Here is a 25,763-nt window from a genome sequence, read left to right as displayed (position 1 = left end):
TCTGTTCTTGTGACAGATTCTCTCTTAAGGATACTGTTCACCTTATCTTCTTTTGTAAACATTTGTCCCCTCTCCGCAAAAAATTCATCATCCCTCTTATCAAGAATAAGGGATTCAGACAAGTCAAACCTGCTCTTTTGTATCTCCAGCTGCTAAGTACTACCTGGGAGATTTTTAATATAGCAAATTTTTTGACTATTGCGATGAGATTAAGAAAAAAAATCAAGTGGACTTAGTGTTGTTTAAAATTAATTGTGAATTGTGAGTAAACTCGACCTTGTCTTATTTTAATGTAGTGTTTTAAAATTATGTGTACATGCTTATTTTAATTGTTATATACTGTATTTATTGTGATGTCTTGCACTTTTATGGTTCTTGATATGAGCCGAATAAAGTAATTTTGACTGACTGACTTGACTGACTGATGCCCAAGTGTTAGTGTGTTCATGCTTCACTGTCCCAGTGTCAACGTGTTCACATCTCAGTGTCAATGTATTGATGCCCAGTGTCAGCGTCCTAGTGTTAGTGAGTTCCTGCCTCAGTGTCAGTCTATTCATGTCCCTGTATCTGTGTGTTCATGTCCCAGTGTCAGTGTATTGGTGCCCCAGTGTCACAGTGTCAGTCTGTTCTTGCCCCAGTGCCAGCCTGTTCAAATCCCAGTGTGCGTGTGTTCATGTCCCAGTGTCACTGTTCCAGTGCCAGTGTTTTCTTACCGCAGTATCAGCCTACAGCAGTCTTTGAGTCAGTGGATCTGTGCCCCAGACTCAGTGTGTTCTTGCCCCAGGGTCAGTGTCCCAGTGCCAACGTGTTCACATCTCAATGTCAGTGTATTGATGCCTAGTGTCAGCATCCTAGTGTCAGTGTGGTCTTGCCCCAGTGTCAGTGTGGTCTTGCCCCAGTGTCGGTGCCCCAGTGTTAGTGTGTTCTTGACCCAGAGTCAGGATGTCAGTGTCTTGATGCCCAAGTGTCAGTGTGTTCCTGTACCGTGTTAAGGTGTTTGAGAACTAGTGTTAGTCAGCTGGGGTCCAAGCGTTGGTGTGCTCCACAGGGGGTGAGCCAACAAATAAACAAGGAGAGCCGAGCCAGATCTGAGCCAAGGGGCTGGCTGGGCTCTAAGAGCCCTTGCATAAGCAGAGCCGTAAACAGTGCAACAAACACCACAGAGAAATATGATAAAACTCTTTAAAATTCAAGGAAGTCATGTCTTTAACTTGCATAAGTGTTTCAACTTAGTTCATCAGAATATATCTCTGTATTGAGAGTCATTTGTTAAAAGTGACAGCTTTTAAACATGAAGTTAAGAATATTCATGTCTCTCCACCTGCCCAATGCCATTAGTGAATTTAGAGGCACATCCGTTGCATCCTGTATATGACCTAGATTCTTACATGGAGCAGGGGCGTAATGGAGGCCCCCGCATCCCCGCGGTGCGGGTGCCCCACACCGTTCATCTCAAAGAGGGCCCCCTTTGGGCTGGCCAGCTTTAAACAAATAAAACACTCAGAAGCAGCAAGGCTGTTAGGGAATGGGTAATGAGAGCCCCCTCACTTTACCTTGCAGGGGGGCCCCCTGAGGGTTTGTAATGCCACTCCCATGGAGCAACATTATAGTCTACTTAAATCGGACACAAGACAGGTTCTGTTTAGCACACACCCTGAACTCACACATTTCAAGGGGGTTCACTGACAAAATATCGATGTTAAAAATATAGAAATAAAAAATATCGATGGCAAAATATAGAATGCAAAAATATAGACTCCTTATACTTCAACAGGTAAGTACAAAAATATGGAGAAAATAATATTGATATAAAAAATATAGTTGTACACAAAAAACGAATTTTATATATATATATATATATATATATATATATATATTATCTACTGGCGGTCGCCAGTAGATAGTTATAGTTAGGACCGAGTTTCCATGGGAAATCTCAAAATTCTATTTTGAATAACTTTGGCGCCGATTGACGAATCCTCGCGAAATTTTCCAAACTAATGGGGCGCTCCGCTCCGCTCCTATCCTGAAAGTCTCGGGGTGATTCGTCAAGCGGGGGCCGAGAAAAAGGGGGGGTCCCAAAACGCGTTTTCCCCATGGATTTTTCTATAGGGACTTTAGTCGCAGCTACAGCCCGAACGGCTGAACAGAATTACGTGAAATTTGGCAGAGAGGTAGCCATGAGGTCCATGAAGTGCCTTTTGCAGGTTTGGTGTAAATCTGCTCAGTATTTCCAGAGAAAAAAGCATTTAAATCAATATATATATCTGTACGCGCGCAGTGTGCGCGCTGGGTGCGCGCAGTGTGCACGCTGGGTGCGCGCACCTTGCCGTGCGCGAGCGCAATTCTGATCGGTTGTTAGATCTTAGTAAACATTCGAATCGGTCGAAACCAGGAAGTGTCGCCCGCCATTTTGTCTCTCGCACTCTGAGGGGGTGAAAAACAAATGTGGAGAACGTGAAAAGGGGGCAGGGTGGACAGTTCCTGACCCACTAGCCGTGGTCAGGGGGTCCCAGAAGGACCCCCAAGGGCAAAAAAAATAAATATTTTTTTTTCGAAAAATCGCCGAGTGCGCGCACCCTGCGCACACCACCCAAACGGAAAAAATTCTGCGAAGTTCGCGCAGCGTGCGCGCACTCCGCGACTTTTCGAAAAAAAAAATGTATTTGGCCCTTGGGGGCGAAGCGCTCCGTGCCCACCCCGCGCGCACGGCACAAACTGCGTAAAGTGTGTGCGAGGTGCGCGAAGCGCACCGCATGCCCACTGTGCGCGCACGGTGCGTGAAGCGCACCGTGTGCGCACGACACGATCTGCGTAAAGTGGGTGCGCGGTGAGCGAAGGGCACAGCGTGCCCACCGCGCGCGCACGGTGCGCGAAGCGCACCGTGCGCGCGCCTTGAAAAAGTTTTGTTTAAAAAAATATATTAATAAATACATAACTTAGCATTTAAAAAACCGTACAAATTCACTGAAAAAACCATAGGTTTCACACACGTTATAGTTAGGAATTAGCATTTAAAAAACCTTGCAAATTCACTTAAAAAACCATAGGTTTCACACATGTTATAGTTAGCTGGGCATTTCCCTCGTAAAAAACCAATGAAATTCCCCCGTTATAGTTAGTGCAGGCAACTATAACTCACGCGACCGCAATCCGCTGCTGATGACGTCAGATATTACATCACTGATGACATATGTGTCTTTCTGAAAAAAAAAAAAATGAAATATATGTATAGCTAAAGATGAATGGAAGAAGACATGGGTAAATAAGTGTCTGATTGGCTGTCAGTACTTCATCCAAGAAGTACAATAATTGAGGACAAGGTAGTGATGGAATTAGGTCGCACATCTATTCCCCAGTCGCTAGAACAGTTTTAAAGGTGCCCATCCGGATAGAAAAGCATCCCACTACCTAGGATGCGAAAGTCCACTAGGCCCAAGATAGGGTGCTGGTGGCTAGAACATGCTTTTCAACAGGGTACTATCCCGGCACTACAAGTAACAAGATCGTGTATCACACAGTAAGGTGAGGGGTGAGCCGTCGGACGCAGCCTAATTGATAGTTACAACTTTCCCCACAATAGTTCCGAAATAAACAGTACCGTACCAATGAAATTCAATCATAGCACATACATGGTTTAATTAACATGTAATTGAAAATTCCAAATGTTATTACAGAAATGGTTCATGAGCATACGTAGTACAAAAACTGTCAAACATCAGAGTGCAAAGACATATGAAAAAATGTAAATCAATTCAATATTGTGCCATAATTCTTCAAGTAACAAATAAACATGCAAACGTATGCAAAATACATCAATGTAGTGATTTCAGAACAGCCGACACGTGTTTCGTTACCGATGTAACATCTTCAAGGCTGTTAAGGTAAAATTAAAAAACATTTAAACACAATCCCTCCTCAGGTCATGTTCATGTATATTATTTCCAGTTACGAGTATCAGAGTTAATCTCATCGCTAGAACCCATTCCACCAAGAGTGGTGAGATGTCCAAGCATGCATTGGTACAGTGATATTCACAGAGAACCCAATACTCAGGTCTAGCCAGAAAGCAGGAGAAATAGATCCAAAACACCATGTCACCCGTCAGAGTAAGTGAGATAAACGAAAAGTCCAATCGCCAATGAAGAAAGTATATAAAGACCTTAGAACCCAAAGTGAGATTTAACAAGGCTTTTAACACCGTTTAATCAGAAAATAAAGAGTCTCATAGTTTTACCTTCTGTCGGATTTTGTCGGGTAGTAAAGGGTGGTATCAAACCATATTAGTCCCAAGTCTAGTACCAATTCAGGGCAAGGTATATACCGAAACGAACAAGATGAGTTAGGAGAGTCTATCCGTATTCTGGAATAAATATGTAAGAAATAATCATGTAAGGTTAAAGGATTAATTACAGACCAGACATCCACTAGTTTCTTAGCGCTTAAACCTTCACCAACTCGTTCCTGACATCCTTGTACCTTGTATCAGTAGTCCTAAGTGGGGGGTTATTGAGTAGTCCAGAAATCCCGGGTCATAGAATCCGAACCCTGGTTCTCGTATCTAGCGAAATTTTATGGCAACCCAGGCACGTGCCTAGTCAAAGGGAAAGTAAAGAAAAAGAAAAAAACAAAGTGGGTCTTCAGCTAATCCATGCCCATTCAGTAAGATTTCATTTCTTTAAAGAGACTGACCAATATTCACAGTATGGTGAGGCCGGCAGTAGTATGCAGCGCCCCTCCCACGCAGAAGTCTGCGTAAAGAAAATAAAGACGAGAAATTCGCCACGACCTGTGAATGAGATTACCCAAAAATTAATAAAAAGGATTCGCCAGCATTCAATACGAAGAGCACAATCATTGATAGCGTATTTAGAAAGGTTCAATGTGCTCCAATCATAGGCAGGACCCATAAAAGCGGAAGTAATAGTAAAATCAGTTCTTACCCCCACAGAGGTTCTGTTCTGAATGCAGTCAAATCGGTGTAATAGCTGAAAAAGGTCACGCTATTAGAACACACGTCCTTGTGTCGGTAATGCGCGGTATATGGAGGTAAAGTACTTCTACATTCCCCTTCGGGAAGTACGAACAATCTATGAGGCAAAAGAACCCACTGTCACCCGATCCTGAGAGCATGACATAGCAACACACTTCCGAACCAAAGAGCGGTTATTTACAAAGGCAGCACCCAAGAGTATATGTTGGGGCCACTCTGAATGTATATCTCGAGACGCAAACGTGCGTGGACAAAAGTTATAGTTTACATGAAGATGATAAAACAAGTAATCTTACTTAGTCAATAGTAAAAGGAACCATGTTGCAGAGCGTTCTTCCACGAAAGCACTATGGTAGGTGCCTGTGTAGAAAACGGTACTAAGCGTTAGGTATATGGTGATACATATTAACAGAGGACACACCTCCCATGCTAAAAATGGTTAGCGTCTTCAAAATAAACACGGACTGTCGTGTAATCACTTACTGGTAAAGCTCTTACTTAGTCAATAGTAAAGGGAACCATGTTGCAGAGCGTCATCCCACGAAAGCACTATGGTAGGTGCCTGTGTAGAAAACGGTATTAAGCGTTAGGTATATGGTGATACATATTAACAGAGGACACACCTCCCATGCTAAAAATGGTTAGCGTCTTCAAAATAAACGCGGACTGTCGTGTAATCACTTACTGGTAAAGCTCTTCAGTCATTGAGCAAGTCGTACAGCCAGTGTCCGTGGAGGCGGTCTACGGCGGTCCCGTCCCCTCTATTTAAATTCCAAGCTAGAGAGAGTGAACAGACTTCACATCCTAATTGGACTTCCTGTTCCCAAGTCCGAAGTGAGCAGGACTACACTTCCTGCTAATTTCTCCGCCATATTGGAAAGGTGATTCTATCATGAGTAAGAATTGATATTTGACCGAACATTATACTGTATATCAACAGTCAATCCCGTGAGCGGTAACCGAAAATCAAGTAACCACCCCTGATTAAGTCTACAAACTAGGGAGAGTAGTTAATCCATGCAAATCATTGCTATCTACGTCTTACTATAACTAATCACAAAGCTTTATTGGTCCATCTAAAGGATCCTAGTAGATTTCAGAGCCTGTCTGTCCATACCCTATGAGCTAGGTAGGCCAAGGGAAAAGAAAAGAAAAGCAGTCTTGAATTGATTAGTATATAAGCAAAAAGAGACTGTGAGTGTTAGTATGCACAGTGTAAATCATAATCATTCAGATTGACATCCTGAACATTATGACAACTTACAGTATCAAATACAATCAGACCCCAGACATTTAGTCTCTAAGGAACACTTGTAGTTCTCTATCAAAGTTAATTCCCTGTTCTACGGCCCGTAACCTGATAATCCATTGTGCCTCAAGCTTTCTGAGATTTAGTGTACGATCACCCCCTCTAGGGTGATTGAAAGCTTGGGTAATCCCATGAAACTTAATGTTATGCAGTAAGTCATCAGAGTGCAAAGTATTAAAATGCACTGCCAGAGGGTAGCTCTGGTCATTTTTCCGAATAGCCCTCATGTGTTCCTGAATCCTTTCCTTGAGCGCACGAATAGTGCTTCCAATGTAAATTTGGTTACAGGTACATACTATGCAGTAAACCACAAACTTAGAATCACAGTTCATGAAGTCTTTAATATAGTGGGTCGTACATGTGTTATATCTGAATTCCTTGATGCCATTCATCGCCAAGGGGCACATGTTACAATGGGTGCACCTATAGAATCCCTTTGGTTTTGCAGGCAGCCATGAAAGCGTCTTAGGCATAGGTGGAAGGTAGCTATTACATAGTATGTCCCTCATCGTTCTGTTCCTTCTGTGTATAATTCTAGGTTTGCCAGTCAGGTATTTCTCCACTGATTTGTCGAACAGTAAAAGGTGCCAGTGCTTTGACACTATTTTGTGAATTGCCCTACTCTCCACATGATAGTCTGTTATAAGGCCTATTTCTTTGGTCTTGGTGTGTTTCTTGTTCGTCAAACTCCCACTCTTTTTGAGGAGTGAATTTCTGGGTGTAGAAAGTGCTCGATTCCTAGCGGTTTCTAGGACCTTTGATGCATAACCCCTACGCATGAAACGTTCCTGTAGGAGTTGTAATTCATGCACGAAAACCTCGTCCTCACTGCAGTTTCTACGAAGACGAAACATTTCGCCTAGAGGGATGGCATTGATTTGTGTCATGGGGTGAGCACTATCCGCATGTAGGACAGAGTTACATGCCGTTTTCTTTCTGTATAGTTTAGACATAATTTTATTACCTTTAACATAGAGAGTAATGTCTAGGAAGGCGGCCTGTGTGGTACTAAAGTTTGAAGTGAATTTGAGATTGTAGGAATTGTCATTCAAAAACTCTGTTAGAGAAATAAATTGAGATTGGCTTCCTGTCCAGATAAGAAAAATATCATCAATGTACCGTCCCCAATACATGATGTGTGCAGTAAGTTCTGGTGGGCCGTTCATCCACAGGTGTTGTTTCTCGAACATGCCCATGTAAATGTTTGTTATGGATGGCGAAAATTTGCACCCCATGGCTACTCCCATTGCTTGTTGGTACCATTCCCCTCTATACATGAAAACATTGTTTTCCAGAACTAGTTTGGTCATTTCTAGAAACATCAATGTATGACCATATAGTGTGGCATCCCTCTGGAATAACGTATCCTTCAGAGCCCGTAGGCCTGCTTCCCATGGGATGCTGGTGTACAAGGCACACACATCTAATGTGGCAAACGACATGTCAGGTAACCACTCAATATCTTCCAGTTTGTTTAGCAGGTCCCCCGTGTCCCTCAAGTAAGATGGAAGGTTCAATACAAAAGGTTGTAAGAAATGATCAATGTATTCCGAAATACGTTCGGTGGGGGACCCCAGACCAGAAACGATTGGTCTGCCCGGGGGGAACGTGGCTGGTTTGTGTACCTTAGGCAATACGTAAAAGCAAGGAGCTTTCGGTGTGGGATTGAAAAGGTATCTAGCTTCTCCATCACTGATTAGACCCTGTCCTTGCCATGTTGTAAGTCTAGACTCAATCAAAGAATTTATGTTTTTCAAGGGATTTCCTGATAGTCTAATATAGGCTTGATGATCTGATAGTTGCCTATTAATTTCTTTGTCGTAGTCACTCTCTTGCATTAAGACAATGTTACCTCCCTTGTCTGCATCCTTTATTATTAGATGTGTGTTGGCCGAGAGTTTTTTTAAAGATTGATATTCTGATTTTGACAAATTATATCTGTAATGTTTATTTTTCAGTCTTAGCTTATCCTCAAGAGCATGCAGATCTTTTGTCACAGCTCTGTGAAATGCGTCGATCATATTGTCTGCTGGTAGTCGTGGTACAAACTGTGAGGCAATCCTGAGCCCACTATCCCAACTAGTGTTCATTTCTATCCCCAGATCTCTCAAGACATTAGACATAGAGATGGAATCATCATTTAAAGAAGACAAAACATGTACATTAACAATATCACCAATGGTTTTGTTGCACGGTGTGGTCACCGGGTCAGGGCAAGAAGTGGGAGTCTGGTTCTCCTCAAAATATTTTTTAAGTTTTATTTTTCTCACAAATTTGTAAAGGTCCACATGGATATTGACAAAGTCTGGTTTATTAGTTGGACAAAAGCTCAACCCTTTCATAAGAGCCGTTTCCTCACATTTGGATAATTCATGATTTGACAGATTAACAATTTGCACATGATCAGGAGATTCTGCCACCGCAGTCTCCGTATTGAGCTGAAGTGTTGGCAGCCATCTTGGGACCAATATACATGATAGCACCTCATTAAAAAGCATTGCAGTTAATAGAAGGTTTTAAGACTTTTAGTTACATTATAAATCATTTGTTGATGGTACCATACTCATTTTAGGAATTGTGGTGTGTTCTAAGGTGATTTTGCCATGTGAAAAAGCCTTCTGCTGGGATATCATGAATCATGTTTGAGAAAAAACTATTTTCTCATGCTTTTCCCACAGAGGTTTGGAAGGTGATCTATAAGCTAAACTGAGAGCATATTTTCTGTAAATTCACATTATCTTTCTCAGTCATGTGAGAATGAAGTCTGACATTCTCAGTAAAACATGTACATCCAACAAGGGCAGAGACTGTCAGGTGATTCCTTTTTGTTCTACTGCAGCTTCCCAGAGTGTTCTAAAGAACAACTAGAGCGCTAACAGTCCTACTTATGACAAATGTATTGCACACCTGAAGCCATCTTGATTGGAATAAGGTGGTAACTCTTAAAACATTTAATTTAAAAAGGAACACAATGAGGGGGTTCATTTTGTTATAGAAAGTATGATTAGTGCTGAAGAAAGAAAAATTAGGGCACATTTTGAGTGACTTCTCAAATCCTCTTCTATTTCATTAAAAAATTCTGATATGCAGACTGAAACATGCACTTTCAATACCAGCAGCAGACTTCCCTGGTGAGCAGTAGCTTTACTACAGTGATCTAATAAGCAACTAGATTGCTAACATTCTGAATTTATGGCAAATGTGTGACACATCTGAATGCCTTCTTGATGGAATCAAAGTAAAAAACTGAAAGTATTTCCTACTGAGGTGACTGTAGTAAATGAGGAAATTAGGAAACTTCATAACAAATAAATCTCCCAAGATGGCCACCAGAGACAAAAGAGCCCAAATGTAGCCCAAATATCACCCAGATGTAGCCCAAGTATAGCCCAATGACAGAGGGCCCGATTCACAGAACTAACTTAAGACAAAATCCTAAACTTACTACCATTTTGGTATTCACAGAAGGCACTTACTCATTTTGGTATTCACAGAAGGCACTTACTCATTTCGGTATTCACAGAAGTTAAGAGTCCTAACTTTAGGACTCCTAAATGCCTTCTGTGAATACCGAAAGTCTTAAAATTAGGATTTTTCTCAGTTTAGTAGTAGTATAGTTAGGACTCCTAACTTTAGGACTCCTAAATGCCTTCTGTGAATACCGAAAGTCTTAAAATTAGGATTTTTCTCAATTTAGTAGTCCTAAATCTAAATTTAGGACTACTAAATTGAGAAAAATCCTAATTTTAAGACTTTCGGTATTCACAGAAGGCATTTAGGAGTCCTAAAGTTAGGAGTCCTAACTATACTACTACTAAACTGAGAAAAATCCTAATTTTAAGACTTTCGGTATTCACAGAAGGCATTTAGGAGTCCTAAAGTTAGGAGTCCTAAATTTAGGACTACTAAATTGAGAAAAATCCTAATTTTAAGACTTTCGGTATTCACAGAAGGCATTTAGGAGTCCTAAAGTTAGGAGTCCTAACTATACTACTACTAAACTGAGAAAAATCCTAATTTTAAGACTTTCGGTATTCACAGAAGGCATTTAGGAGTCCTAAAGTTAGGAGTCCTAAATTTAGGACTACTAAATTGAGAAAAATCCTAATTTTAAGACTTTCGGTATTCACAGAAGGCATTTAGGAGTCCTAAAGTTAGGACTCCTAACTTCTGTGAATACCGAAATGAGTAAGTGCTTTCTGTGAATACCAAAATGAGTAAGTGCCTTCTGTGAATACCAAAATGGTAGTAAGTTTAGGATTTTGTCTTAAGTTAGTTCTGTGAATCGGGCCCAGAGTGTCCCAGAGTGTTCTTAAGAACAACTAGAGCGATTACTGTCTTATTTATGACAAAAGTATGGCACACCTGAAGCCATCTTGATTGTAATAAACTGGTAACACTTAAAACATTTAATTTAAAAAGCAACACAATGAGGGGGTTCATTTTACCATAGAAATTATGATTAGTGCTGAAGAAAGAAAAATTAGGGCACATTATGAGTGACTTCTCAAATCCTCTTCTATTTCTTTAAAAAATTCTGATATGCAGACTGAAACATGCACTTTTAATACCAGCAGCAGACTTCCGTGGTGAGCAGTAGCTTTACTACAGTGATCTAATGAGCAACTAGAGTGCTAACATTCAGAATTTATGGCAAATGTGTGACATATCTGAATACCTTCTTGATGGAATCAAAGTAAAAAACTGAAAGCATTTCCTACTGAGGAGACTGCAGTAAATGAGGAAATTAGGAAACTTCATAACAAATAAATCTCTCAAGATGGCCACCAGAGACAAAAGAGCCCAAATGCAGCACAAATATCACCCAGATGTAGCCCACATGTAGCCCAATGACAGAAGTGTGCAAAACACTTATTTTTTGTGTATTTACAGTTTTATATAGTGCAGACTTGTCAGGTATTGGAGTGCTTTACATGAGCATTAGTTACATCACACAAGATCATATTCATTTTGGTTGTAGACATGGGGAGATTAAGTGATTTGACCAGAATCACAGAATGTTGAGCTGAAGCAGAAACTCCAACCTGGTTCCCTAGTTGCAAAGTCTGCAGCTCTGGAAGTAACACCACATCCTCTCCCCTAGGTGCAACATTTAATCAAGTGGTCAACTGGATAAAAAAACATTAAGATTACAAATAATTTAAAAGTTCTTTGTTTCTATTTGAAAACTCAGAAAATATGTCCTCATTTTAGTTTTTTAGAGCACTAACCATAATTTTGATGCAAATAAGACCCTCTCATATATGTAATTTCTAAAGGAAATGCTCTAGGTATTACAGTTTTGATTACATCAAGATGACGTCAGGCGTTACACACTTTTGTAATAAATATTGAATGTTAGCAATCTAGTTGTTCATTGGGATACTGTTAAGAGGCACAGGCCAGGGGCACGGACTCTGAAAATTAAAGGCAGGTAGGAGAGTGCAGAGGCAACAATTTGACCACAGTGGGCAGGCAGGAAGGGCAGTGGCAGCACAACAGACTATGGAGGGAAGTGGAAAGGGGGGCAGGGGCAACAAACCAACAATACAGGACTGGCAAGAGAGGCTGTGGCAATATAATAGACCATTGTGGGCAGAAGGAAGAGGTAGTGGTAGTACAACCGTACATGCCAACAGACCCGTTTCAGCCAGGAAACGTCGAATGTTTTTAAGCTCAAATGGGCTTTATTTGATCTGTCTCCTGTCTACAATCTCCTCTTTTTCAATGTACTCAAAGGGGAAAATCAATACCCCATTTTTTTTTCAAAATCTCCCTCTTACCAAGTTCAAAATGATCGCAAGTATGGTACATTGGATCATGGTAGGCAGGAGGAATTGGGGTAGGGACATGGACTCTGATAACAGAGGACAGGAGGGACATGGAGAGGTGCACCAAACTGACCCTAAAGGGCAGGAATCAGGGTTTGCAGCAGCACAATACACCACACAGGGCATGCGGGACGGGAGTGCAGCACAACAATCCATAGAAAGCAATAGGGAGGGGACAGGACTATGCACATTTACAACAGAGAACAGAGGGGAAAGAGGCAATGGTAGCTAGCTGACCATAATGGACAGACAGGAGAGAAAGCTGCAGCATAACAGATCATAAAGGGCAGGAGGGACGGATCAGGGGCATTACAATAGAACAGACAAGCCAGGAGGGAGGGAATAGGGGTCTGCACATGGAAACAGAGGGCTGGGGGCAAGGGGGCAGGGCAGGAGCTGCAAGATGACCATGGAGGTCAGGCAGGATGGGCACTAGAACAAGACACACCATGGAGAGCAACAGTGAGGCTATGATGGCAGGCACACAGACCATGGAGGGAAGGTGGGAGGGGGTCAGGGGCAGCTAGCTGACCACACAGGGAAGGTGGGAGGGGCCATGGCAGCACAGAAGACCATGCATGGCAAGCGGAAGGGTTAGTGGCTACACAATGGCTATGATGGGCAAGAAGGAGGGTGCAGGGGCATGCAAAAAGGACCATGGAGGATAGAAGGGAAGGTCAGGACCTGGGCACAGACAAGAGATTTCAGGGGAAGGGGCCTCACAACAGACCGCGCCAGGGCAGGCAGGAGGAGCAGTTGCAGCACAACAGACCAGGGAGGGCAGAAGGGTGTGGAAGTAAAATGGACCATGGAGGACAGGAAGAAGGGGATAGGGGCATGGAATGTGGACAGACAGGGTGGAGGTGGCAGGGACAGGTTACAGTCATCTGACAATGCTAGGCAGGTGGGAGGGGAGTGGCAGCTCAACAGAACACTCAGAGTAGATAGGAGTGGCAGGTCCATGGAACATGGTGGGCAAAAAGATGGAGCATGGGCATGCACAAAGACATCGGAGGGCAGGGGGGAGGAGAATAGGGGCAGCAACCTAAGCACAGAGGCTAAACAGGAGGTTAATGATGGGCCATAGAATTGGGCAATGGAGGGCAGGAGGAGTGGACTGGTACATCATGCTAAATGGAGGGCAGTGGCAGCACATCAGACCATGCATGGCAGGAGGGAGGCTAGTCCATGGATTCAGACAACAGAGGAGGTGGATGGGGCAGCAAGCTAACTGTTCAGAGAAGGTGGGTATTAGGAACTTTATTGTTTTTAAAATGTGTGTGTGTGCGAACTACTTAAAATATGAACAAGTATGCAGCATAATCTCACTTTTATTCAAGAAGAAGAGGACGTTTGTGACTGTGACTCCGGGCTCACTTGGCAGAAACATCCCCTGACCCTCCACCCCCCATCGCAAAATGTAATGCCCGTGAAAAGGGTAGGTGGACCCAGTGTTATATAGAACATAGTCCTGAGAGCACAATTGAAAATGAAAACTAGATATAGTATATGGGATAAACTATGCACCAAAAAGTGTGATATAAGATGAACCGGGGCGTGAAATATAATATGCAATACATTGTGCGCAATGACAGATTCATTGGAGAGCGCGAGATATCACAGGCACTAGGGCGTGCTATACGATATGCGCCTTGGAGTGTAATATGCACAGGGCAGTGTTGTGTAATCTAACTAGTCTCTAAAGTTGTAATATAAAATATGTGCTGGGGAGTGTAACGTTGCATATGCACTGTGACAAAGATATGGATCCCAGATTGTAATATGTATGGCATAGCATTGTGCGTTCTAACATAGGCATCGAGGAAGGCACGTTAGATGGGGCAATATAACCCGTGCGAAGGCAAGTGTGGCATGACATATTGACGGGGTGGTGTTACAGTGCACATGGGCTAGAGAGTGTCATAGCATACGCACTAGCTGGTGGAATACAACACAGAGTTGTGTGGCACTCGGCGGGCACTGGTGGGTGTAACACAGCATTGGGCTCAGCCAGGAGTACGCTGTGACTCTCAAGTGAAGTTCGTCTCCTTTCCAGAGAGTAAAATAAAAAGTATTACACATCAGGCGGTGGATGTGTGTTTTATTTACCGTGAGGGGGGTTTCTTGCATAGTTTGGTCGAATTTTTGTCGAATTCCCTTTGAATGGCTTGGTGTGCGTGTGTATTAAATGTGCCCATCAATAGCTACCCATGTTTGTATAAATAAACGACAAGGGTGTATACTTGGAGAGTACCCACCGGCGGGGGTGCCGGGATTAGGCACGGTAGGGCGTTAGACACGTCAGAGCTTCACTAGCGGTGTAAATACATTCCACGTGGATTCATTGTATGCATGGTCGCCTTTTAATGAATATCACGCAAATCGTCATGGTGATAGGTACATACGGTTTGTCCAGCATGTCCTAGGTGTTTCTATAAATATATATATTTAAAAAAAAATAAAAAACAATGGCCGGCCCCGGGGGATGGGGTCCCCGGGGCCATAAGTGGCCTGAGGAGGGGGGCAACGCAGTTCCCCTCCTAAAGAATAAAAAAAAAAAAGGCCATGACCCGGGGGTTGGCGCTTACTGGGCTAGTTTGACCCTAGGGACCCTTAGGATTCAAGGGGACTTAATCTCTCAACTTAGAACGGCCACAGGGCGCGTTTACACAGCGGTGAAGGGAGGGGACGGGGCCTGAGGTGACGTGTGCAAACATGCCCTGTAGCGCATTTTAAGTTGGGGAAATAATTCCCTTTCAATCCTGAGGGACCCTGGGGCCAACAAGCCAACCAGGTGCTTCAAGTAAGCGCCACTGCTCTGCGTTGCAGAGAGGTGGTGCAGCGCGTGCCCCTTTTTACACCTCTCTGCAATAGCGCTTACTGGACGTACCTGGTGGGCTATTTTGCCCCTAGGGACCCTCAGGATTCAAGGGGACTTAATCTCCCAATTTAAAAAACGGCACAGGGTGTGTTTACACAGTGGGGAAGGGAGGGGCCGTGCCTGAGTTGATGTGTGCAAACACGCCCTATGGCGCATTTTAAGGTGGGGGGAGTAATTCCCCTTCAATCCTGAGGGCCCCTGGGGGCTAACTAGCCCACCAGGTGCTTCCAGTAAGCGCCACTGAGCTGCGTTGCAGAGAGGTGGTCCAGACCATGTCACTTTTTATACCTCTCTGCAACGCAGCTCTGTGGCGCTTACTGGAGGTACCTAGTGGTCTAGTTGCACCCTAGGGACCCTCAGGATTCAAGGGGACTTAATCTCCCAACCTAAAATGGCCACAGGGCGTGTTTACACAGTGGGGAAGGGAGGGGACGGGGCCTGAGGTGACCTGTGCAAACATGCCCTGTGGCGCATTTTAAGAGGTAGTTTTAATCCCCTGCCCTATTATATACTAGGGGCTTACAGAGGAGGTCATGCTAATCACAGGGGGATCCCAATGCATAGTGTTCCCTAGTGTATGTAGGTGTTTTCACTGTATCCTGAGTGTCTTTTAACATAGCACTGGCTCTAGGACTGGTTAATCAGACTCAGTTACCACCAGTATCCGCCTGAAAAAGTTGAGGGTATAGGTTGATTTTGCAAGAAGGCTTCTTTCTGCTCTTCTGTTTGTTTTGTCTGCATGTTATCCTTCTTCCTGCACTTTTCTTCGTCTTTGAGGACTTCTGTTGCTTCTTTCGGCATTTCTTTTTTTTGCTTTCTGTGCGTTTTTTCTTCTTTCTTCACCTGTCCTATCTCTGTAGGCATAGTTAGAAATTAGCATTTAAAAAACCTTTGAAATTCGCTGAAAAAACCATAGGTTTCAGGCATGTTATAGTTAGGAATTAGAATTTAAAAAACCTTAGAAATTCACCGAAAAAACCATAGGTTTCAGGGGCGTTATAGCTAGCTGGACTTTTCACTCGTACAAAACCATTGAAATTCCCCCGTTATAGTTAGTTCAGCTAACTATAACTCGCGCGCCCGCAATGCACTGCTGATGACGTCACATATTACATCACTCATCGTGAGATCTGATTGGCTGTCAGTACTTCATCCAAGAAGTGTTGGCAGCCATCTTGGGACCAATATACATGATAGCACCTCATTAAAAAGAATTGCAGTTAATAGAAGGTTTTAAGACTTTTAGTTACATTATAAATCATTTGTTGATGTTACCATACTCATTTTAGGATTTGTGGTGTGTTCTAAGGTGATTTTACCATGTGAAAAAGCCTTCTGCTGTGATATCATGAATCATGTTTGAGAGAAAACTATTTTCACATGCTTTTCCCACAGAGGTTTGGAAGGTGTTCTATAAGCTAAACTGAGAGCATATTTTATGTAAATTCACATTATCTTTCTTAGTCATGTGAGAATGAAGTCTGATATTCTCAGTAAAACATGTACATCCAACAAGAGCAGAGACTGTCAGTTGATTCCTTTGTGTTCTACTGCAGCTTCCCAGAGTGTTCTAAAGAACAACTAGAGCGCTAACAGTCCTACTTGTGACAAACGTATTGCACACCTGAAGCCATCTTGATTGGAATAAAGTGGTAACTCTTAAATCATTTAATTTAAAAAGGAACAAAATGAGGGGGTTCATTTTGTCATAGAAAGTATGATTAGTGCTACTGAAAGAAAAATTAGGGCACATTTTGAGTGACTTCTCAAATCCTCTTCTATTTCATTAAAAAATTCTGACATGCAGACTGAAACATGCACTTTCAATACCAGCAGCAGACTTCCCTGGTGAGCAGTAGCTTTACTACAGTGATCTAATAAGCAACTAGATTGCTAACATTCTGAATTTATGGCAAATGTGTGACACATCTGAATGCCTTCTTGATGGAATCAAAGAAAAAACTGAAAGTATTTCCTACTGAGTAGACTGTAGTAAATGAGGAAATTAGAAAACTTCATAACAAATAAATCTCCCAAAATGGCCACCAAAGACAAAAGAGCCCAAATGTAGCCCAAATATCACCCAGATGTAGCCCAAGTATAGCCCAATGACAGAATGTCCCAGAGTGTTCTACCGAACAACTAGCGCGCTAAAAGTCTTACTTATGACAAATGTATGGCACACCTGAAGCCATCTTGATTGGAATAAAGTGGTAACACTTAAAACATTTAATTTACAAAGGAACAAAATGAAGGGGGTTCATTTTGCCATAGAAATTATGATTAGTGCTGCAGAAAGAGAAATCAGGGCACATTTTGACTTCTCAAATCCTCTTCTATTTCATAAAAATAATCTGACATGCAGACTGAAACATGCACTTTTAATACCAGCAGCAGACTTCCCTGGTGAGCAGTAGCTTTACTACAGTGATCTAATGAGCAACTAGAGTGCTAACATTCTGAATTTATGGCAAATGTGTGACACATCTGAATGTCTTCTTGATGGAATCAAAGTAAAAAACTGAAAGCATTTCCTACTGAGGAGACTGCAGTAAATGAGGAAATTAGGAAACTTCATAACAAATAAATCTCCCAAGATGGCCACCAGAGACAAAAGAGCCCAAATGCAGCACAAATATCACCCAGATGAAGCCCACATGTAGCCCAATGACAAAATGTCCCAGAGTGTTCTAACGAACAACTAGAGCGCTAACAGCCTTACTTATGACAAAAGTATGGCACACTTGAAGCCATCTTGATTGGAATAAAGTGGTAACACTTAAAACATTTAATTTACAAAGGAACAAAATGAGGGGGTTCATTTTGCCATAGAAAATATGATTAGTTCTGCCGAAATAAAAATTAGGGTACATTTTGACTTCTCAAATCCTCTTCTATTTCATAAACAAATTCTGACATGCAAACTGAAACATGCACTTTGAATACCAGCAGAAGACTTCCCTGGTGAGCAGTAGTTTTACTACAGTGATCTAATAAGCAACTAGAGTGCTAACATTCAGAATTTATGGCAAATGTGTGACACATCTGAATGCCTTCTTGATGGAACCAAAATTAAAAACTGAAAGTATTCCCACTGAGGAGACTGCAGAAAATGAGGAAATTAGGAAACTTCATAACAAATAAATCTCCCAAGATGGCCACCAGAGACAAAAGAGCCCAAATGTAGCCCAAATATCACCCAGATGTAGCCCAAGTATCGCCCAATGACAGAATGTCCCAGAGTGTTCTTAAGAACAACTAGAGCGCTTACTGTCTTACTTATGACAAAAGTATGGCACACCTGAAGCCATCTTGATTGGAATAAACTGGTAACACTTAAAACATTTAATTTAAAAAGGAACACAATGAGGGGGTTCATTTTGCCATAGAAATTATGATTAGTGCTGAAGAAGGAAAAATTAGGGCACATTTTGAGTGACTTCTCAAATCCTCTTCTATTTCATTACAAAATTCTGATATGCAGACTGAAACATGCACTTTTAATACCAGCAGCAGACTTCCGTGGTGAGCAGTAGCTTTACTACAGTGATCTAATGAGCAACTAGAGTGCTAACATTCAGAATTTATGGCAAATGTGTGACATATCTGAATACCTTCTTGATGGAATCAAAGTAAAAAACTGAAAGCATTTCCTACTGAGGAGACTGCAGTAAATGAGGAAATTAGGAAACTTCATAACAAATAAATCTTCCAAGATGGCCACCAGAGACAAAAGAGCCCAAATGCAGCACAAATATCACCCAGATGTAGCCCACATGTAACCCAATGACAGAAGTGTGCAAAACACTTATTTTTTGTGTATTTGCAGTTTTATATTGCAGACTTGTCAGGTATTGGAGTGCTTTACATGAGCATTAGTTACATCACACAAGATCATATTCATTTTGGTTGTAGACATGGGGAGATTAAGTGATTTGACCAGAATCACAGAATGTTGAGCTGAAGCAGAAACTCCAACCTGGTTCCCTAGTTGCAAAGTCTGCAGCTCTGGAAGTAACACCACATCCTCTCCCCTAGGTGCAACATTTAATCAAGTGGTCAACTGGATAAAAAAACATAAAGATTACAAATAATTTAAAAGTTCTTTGTCGCTATTTGAAAACTCAGAAAATATGTCCTCATGTTAGTTTTTTAGAGCACTAACCATAATTTTGATGCAAATAAGACCCTCTCATATATGTAATTTCTAAACGAAATACTCTAGGTATTACAGTTTTGATTACATCAAGATGACGTCAGGCGTTCCACACTTTTGTAATAAATATAGAATGTTAGCAATCTAGTTGTTCATTGGGGTACTGTTGAGAGGCAGAGGCCAGGGGCACGGACTCTGAAAATTGAAGGCAGGTAGGAGAGTGCAGAGGAAACAAATTGACCACACTGGGCAGGCAGGAAGGGCAGTGGCAGCACAACAGACTATGGAGGGCAGTGGAAAGGGGGGCAGGGGCAACAAACCAACAATACAGGACTGGCAAGAGAGGCTGTGGCAATATAATAGACCATTGTGGGCAGAAGGAAGAGGCAGGGGTAGTACAACCATACATGCCAACAGACACGTTTAAGCCAGGAAACGTCCAATGTTTTTAAGCTCAAATGGGCTTTATTTGATCTGTCTCCTGTCTACAATCTCCTCTTTTTCAATGTAACTCAAAGGGGAAAATCAATACCCCAGTTTTTTTTTAAAATCTCCCTCTTACCAAGTTCAAAATGTTCGCGAATATGGTACATTGGATCATGGTAGGCAGGAGGAATTGGGGTAGGGACATGGACTCGGATAACAGAGGACAGGAGGGACATGGAGAGGTGCACCAAACTGACCCTACAGGGCAGGCATCAGGGTTTGCAGCAGCACAATACACCACACAGCGCATGCGGGATGGGAGTGCAGCACAACAATCCATAGAAAGCAATAGGGAGGGGACAGGACCATGCACATGGACAACAGAGAACAGAGGAGAAAGAGGCAATGGTAGCTAGCTGACCATAATGGACACACAGGAGAGAAAGCTGCAGCATAACAGACCATAAAGGGCAGGAGGGACGGATCAGGGGCATTACAATGGAACAGACAAGCCAGGAGGGAGGGAATAGGGGTCTGCACATGGAAACAGAGGGCTGGGGGCAAGGGGGCAGGGCAGGAGCAGCAAGATGACCATGGAGGTCAGGCAGGATGGGCACTAGAAACAAGACACACCATGGAGAGCAACAATGAGACTATGATGGCATACACACAGACCATGGAGGGAAGGTGGGAAGCTGTCAGGTGCAGCTAGCTGACCACACAGGGAAGGTGGGAGGGGCCATGGCAGCACAGAAGACCATGCATGGCAAGCGGGAGGTTTAGTGGCAACACAATGGCTATGATGGGCAAGAAGGAGGGTGCAGGGGCATGCACAAAGGACCATGGAGGATTGAAGGGAGGGTCAGAACCTGGGCACAGACAAGAGAGTTCAGGGGAAGGGGCCTCACAACAGACCGCGCGGGGCAGGCAGGAGGAGCAGTTGCAGCACAACAGACCAGGGAGGGCAGAAGGGTGTGGCATTAAAATGGACCATGGAGGACAGGAGGAAGGGGATAGGGGCATGGCATGTGGACAGGCAGGGTGGAGGTGGCAGGGACAGGTTACAGTCATCTGACAATGCTAGGCAGGTGGGAGGGGAGTGGCAGCTCAACAGAACACTCAGAGTAGATAGGAGTGGCAGGTTCATGGAACATGGTGGGCAGAAAGGATGGAGCAGGGGCATGCACAAAGACATCGGAGGGCAGGGGGAAAGAGAATAGGGGCAGCAAGCTAAGCACAGAGGCTAAGCAGGAGGTCAATGATGGGCTATAGAATTGGGCAAAGGAGGGCAGGAGGAGTGGACTGGTACATCATGCTAAATGGAGGGCAGTGGCAGCACATCAGACCATGCATGGCAGGAGGGAGGAGGCTGGTCCATGGATTCAGACAACAGAGCATAGGGAGGAGGTGAATGGGGCAACAAGCTAACTGTTCAGAGAAGGTGGGTATTAGGAACTTTATTGTTTTAAAATGTGTGTCTGTGCGAACTACTTAAAATATGAACAAGTATGCAGCATAATCTCACTTTTATTCAGTAAGAAGAGGACGTTTGTGACTGTGACTCCGGGCTCACTTGGCAGAAACACCCCCTGACCCTCCACCCCCATCGCAAAATGTAATGCCCGTAAAAAAGGGTAGGTGGACGCAGTGTTATATAGAACATAGTCCTGAGAGCACGATTGAAAATGAAAACTAGATGTGGTATATGGTATAAACTATGCACCAAATAGTGTGATATAAGATGAACCGGGGCGTGAAATATAATATGCAATACATTGTGCGCAATGACAGATTCATTGGAGAGCGCGAGATAGCACAGGCACTAGCGCGTGCTATGCGATATGCGCCTTGGAGTGTAATATGCACAGGGCAGTGTTGTGTAACCTAACTAGTCTCTAAAGTTGTAATATAAAATCTGTGCTGGGGAGTGTAACGTTGCATATGCACTGTGACAAAGATATGGATCCCAGATTGTAATATGTGTGGCATAGCTCTGTGCGTTATAACATAGGCATCGAGGAAGGCACGTTAGATGGGGCAATATAAGCCGTGCGAAGGCAAGTGTGGCATGACATATTCACGGGGTGGTGTTACAGTGCACCTGGGCTAGAGAGTGTCATAGCATACGCGCTAGCTCGTGGAATACAACACAGAGGTGTGAAGCACTCGGCGGGCACTAGTGGGTGTAACACAGCATTGGGCTCAGCCAGGAGCACGCTGTGACTCTCAAGTGAGGTTCGTCTCCTTTCCAGAGAGTAAAATAAAAAGTATTACACATCCGGCGTGGATGTGTGTTTATTAACCGTGAGGGGGGTTTCTTGCATAGTTTGGTCGAATTTTTGTCGAATTCCCTTTGAATGGCTTGGTGTGCGTGTGTATTAAATGTGCCCATCAATAGCTACCCATGTTTGTATAAATAAACGACAAGGGTGTATACTTGGAGAGTACCCACCGGCGGGGGTGCCGGGATTAGGCACGGTAGGGCGTTAGACACGTCAGAGCTTCACTAGCGGTGTAAATACATTCCACGTGGATTCATTGTATGCATAGTCGCCTTTTAATGAATATCACGCAAATCGTCATGGTGATAGGTACATACGGTTTGTCCAGCATGTCCTAGGTGTTTCTATAAATATATATATTTAAAAAAAAATAAAAAACAACGGCCGGCCCCGGGGGATGGGGTCCCCGGGGCCATAAGTTGCCTGAGGAGGGGGGCAACGCAGTTCCCCTCCTAAAGAATAAAAAAAAAAAGGCCATGACCCGGGGGTTGGCGCTTACTGGGCTAGTTTGACCCTAGGGACCCTTAGGATTCAAGGGGACTTAATCTCTCAACTTAGAACGGCCACAGGGCGCGTTTACACAGCGGTGAAGGGAGGGGACGGGGCCTGAGGTGACGTGTGCAAACATGCCCTGTGGCGCATTTTAAGTTGGGGAAATAATTCCCTTTCAATCCTGAGGGACCCTGGGGCCAACAAGCCCACCAGGTGCTTCAAGTAAGCGCCACTGCTCTGCGTTGCAGAGAGGTGGTGCAGCGCGTGCCCCTTTTTACACCTCTCTCCAATGGTGCTTACTGGACGTACCTAGTGGGCTATTTTGCCCCTAGGGACCCTCAGGATTCAAGGGGACTTAATCTCCCAATTTAAAAAACGGCACAGGGTGTGTTTACACAGTGGGGAAGGGAGGGGCCGTGCCTGAGTTGACGTGAGCAAACACGCCCTATGGCGCATTTTAAGGTGGGGGAGTAATTCCCCTCCAATCCTGAGGGCCCCTGGGGGCTAACTAGCCCACCAGGTGCTTCCAGTAAGCGCCACTGAGCTGCGTTGCAGAGAGGTGGTCCAGACCATGTCACTTTTTACACCTCTCTGCAACGCAGCTCTGTGGCGCTTACTGGAGGTACCTAGTGGTCTAGTTGCACCCTAGGGACCCTCAGGATTCAAGGGGACTTAATCTCCCAACCTAAAATGGCCACAGGGCGTGTTTACACAGTGGGGAAGGGAGGGGACGGGGCCTGAGGTGACCTGTGCAAACATGCCCTGTGGCGCATTTTAAGAGGTAGTTTTAATCCCCTGCCCTATTATATACTAGGGGCTTACAGAGGAGGTCATGCTAATCACAGGGGGATCCCAATGCATAGTGTTCCCTAGTTGTATGTAGGTATTTTCACTGTATCCTGAGTGTCTTTTAACATAGCACTGGCTCTAGGACTGGTTAATCAGACTCAGTTACCACCAGTATCCGTCTGAAAAAGTTGAGGGTACAGGTTGATTTTGCAACAAGGCTTCTTTCTGCTCTTCTGTTTGTTTTGTCTGCATGTTATCCTTCTTCCTGCACTTTTCTTCGTCTTTGAGGACTTCTGTTGCTTCTTTCTGCATTTCTTTTTTTTGCTTTCTGTGCGTTTTTTCTTCTTTCTTCACCTGTCCTATCTCTGTAGGCATAGTTAGAAATTAGCATTTAAAAAACCTTTGAAATTCGCTGAAAAAACCATAGGTTTCAGGCATGTTATAGTTAGGAATTAGAATTTAAAAAACCTTAGAAATTCACCGAAAAAACCATAGGTTTCAGGGGCGTTATAGTTAGCTGGACTTTTCACTCGTACAAAACCATTGAGATTCCCCCGTTATAGTTAGTTCAGCTAACTATAACTCGCGCGCCCGCAATGCACTGCTTATGACGTCACATATTACATCACTCATCGTGAGATCTGATTGGCTGTCAGTACTTCATCCAAGAAGTGTTGGCAGCCATCTTGGGACCAATATACATGATAGCACCTCATTAAAAAGCATTGCAGTTAATAGAAGGTTTTAAGACTTTTAGTTACATTATAAATCATTTGTTGATGTTACCATACTCCTTTTAGGATTTGTGGTGTGTTCTAAGGTGATTTTACCATGTTAAAAAAGCCTTCTGCTGTGATATCATGAATCATGTTTGAGAGAAAACTATTTTCACATGCTTTTCCCACAGAGGTTTGGAAGGTGTTCTATAAGCTAAACTGAGAGCATATTTTATGTAAATTCACATTATCTTTCTTAGTCATGTGAGAATGAAGTCTGACATTCTCAGTAAAACATGTACATCCAACAAGGGCAGAGACTGTCAGTTGATTCCTTTGTGTTCTACTGCAGCTTCCCAGAGTGTTCTAAAGAACAACTAGAGCGCTAACAGTCCTACTTATGACAAACGTATTGCACACCTGAAGCCATCTTGATTGGAATAAAGTGGTAACTCTTAAAACATTTAATTTAAAAAGGAACAAAATGAGGGGGTTCATTTTGTCATAGAAAGTATGATTAGAGCTACTGAAAGAAAAATTAGGGCACATTTTGAGTGACTTCTCAAATCCTCTTCTATTTCATTAAACAATTCTGACATGCAGACTGAAACATGAACTTTCAATACCAGCAGCAGACTTCCCTGGTGAGCAGTAGCTTTACTACAGTGATCTAATAAGCAACTAGATTGCTAACATTCTGAATTTATGGCAAATGTGTGACACATCTGAATGCCTTCTTGATGGAATCAAAGAAAAAACTGAAAGTATTTCCTACTGAGTAGACTGTAGTAAATGAGGAAATTAGAAAACTTCATAACAAATAAATCTCCCAAAATGGCCACCAAAGACAAAAGAGCCCAAATGTAGCCCAAATATCACCCAGATGTAGCCCAAGTATAGCCCAATGACAGAATGTCCCAGAGTGTTCTACCGAACAACTAGCGCGCTAAAAGTCTTACTTATGACAAATGTATGGCACACCTGAAGCCATCTTGATTGGAATAAAGTGGTAACACTTAAAACATTTAATTTACAAAGGAACAAAATGAAGGGGGTTCATTTTGCCATAGAAATTATGATTAGTGCTGCAGAAAGAGAAATTAGGGCACATTTTGACTTCTCAAATCCTCTTCTATTTCATAAGAAAAATCTGACATGCAGACTGAAACATGCACTTTTAATACCAGCAGCAGACTTCCCTGGTGAGCAGTAGCTTTACTACAGTGATCTAATGAGCAACTAGAGTGCTAACATTCTGAATTTATGGCAAATGTGTGACACATCTGAATGTCTTCTTGATGGAATCAAAGTAAAAAACTGAAAGCATTTCCTACTGAGGAGACTGCAGTAAATGAGGAAATTAGGAAACTTCATAACAAATAAATCTCCCAAGATGGCCACCAGAGACAAAAGAGCCCAAATGCAGCACAAATATCACCCAGATGAAGCCCACATGTAGCCCAATGACAAAATGTCCCAGAGTGTTCTAACGAACAACTAGAGCGCTAACAGCCTTACTTATGACAAAAGTATGGCACACTTGAAGCCATCTTGATTGGAATAAAGTGGTAACACTTAAAACATTTAATTTACAAAGGAACAAAATGAGGGGGTTCATTTTGCCATAGAAAATATGATTAGTTCTGCCGAAATAAAAATTAGGGTACATTTTGACTTCTCAAATCCTCTTCTATTTCATAAACAAATTCTGACATGCAAACTGAAACATGCACTTTGAATACCAGCAGCAGACTTCCCTGGTGAGCAGTAGTTTTACTACAGTGATCTAATAAGCAACTAGAGTGCTAACATTCAGAATTTATGGCAAATGTGTGACACATCTGAATGCCTTCTTGATGGAACCAAAATTAAAAACTGAAAGTATTCC

General features: G+C 42.9%; 1 protein-coding gene across 1 annotated transcript in view; it reads left to right on the top strand.

Annotated features, from left to right (window-relative positions):
- The window catches only part of LOC146808829 (urokinase plasminogen activator surface receptor-like), a 644,273-nt gene that overhangs the window by 400,567 nt on the left and 217,943 nt on the right, over positions 1 to 25,763 (top strand). The gene's annotated exons all lie outside the window — the stretch shown is intronic.

This window comes from Triturus cristatus, chromosome 7 (genome assembly GCF_964204655.1).
Source record: "Triturus cristatus chromosome 7, aTriCri1.1, whole genome shotgun sequence".
Lineage (NCBI taxonomy): Eukaryota > Metazoa > Chordata > Amphibia > Caudata > Salamandridae > Triturus > Triturus cristatus.
This window is presented reverse-complemented; position numbering and strand designations above follow the sequence as displayed.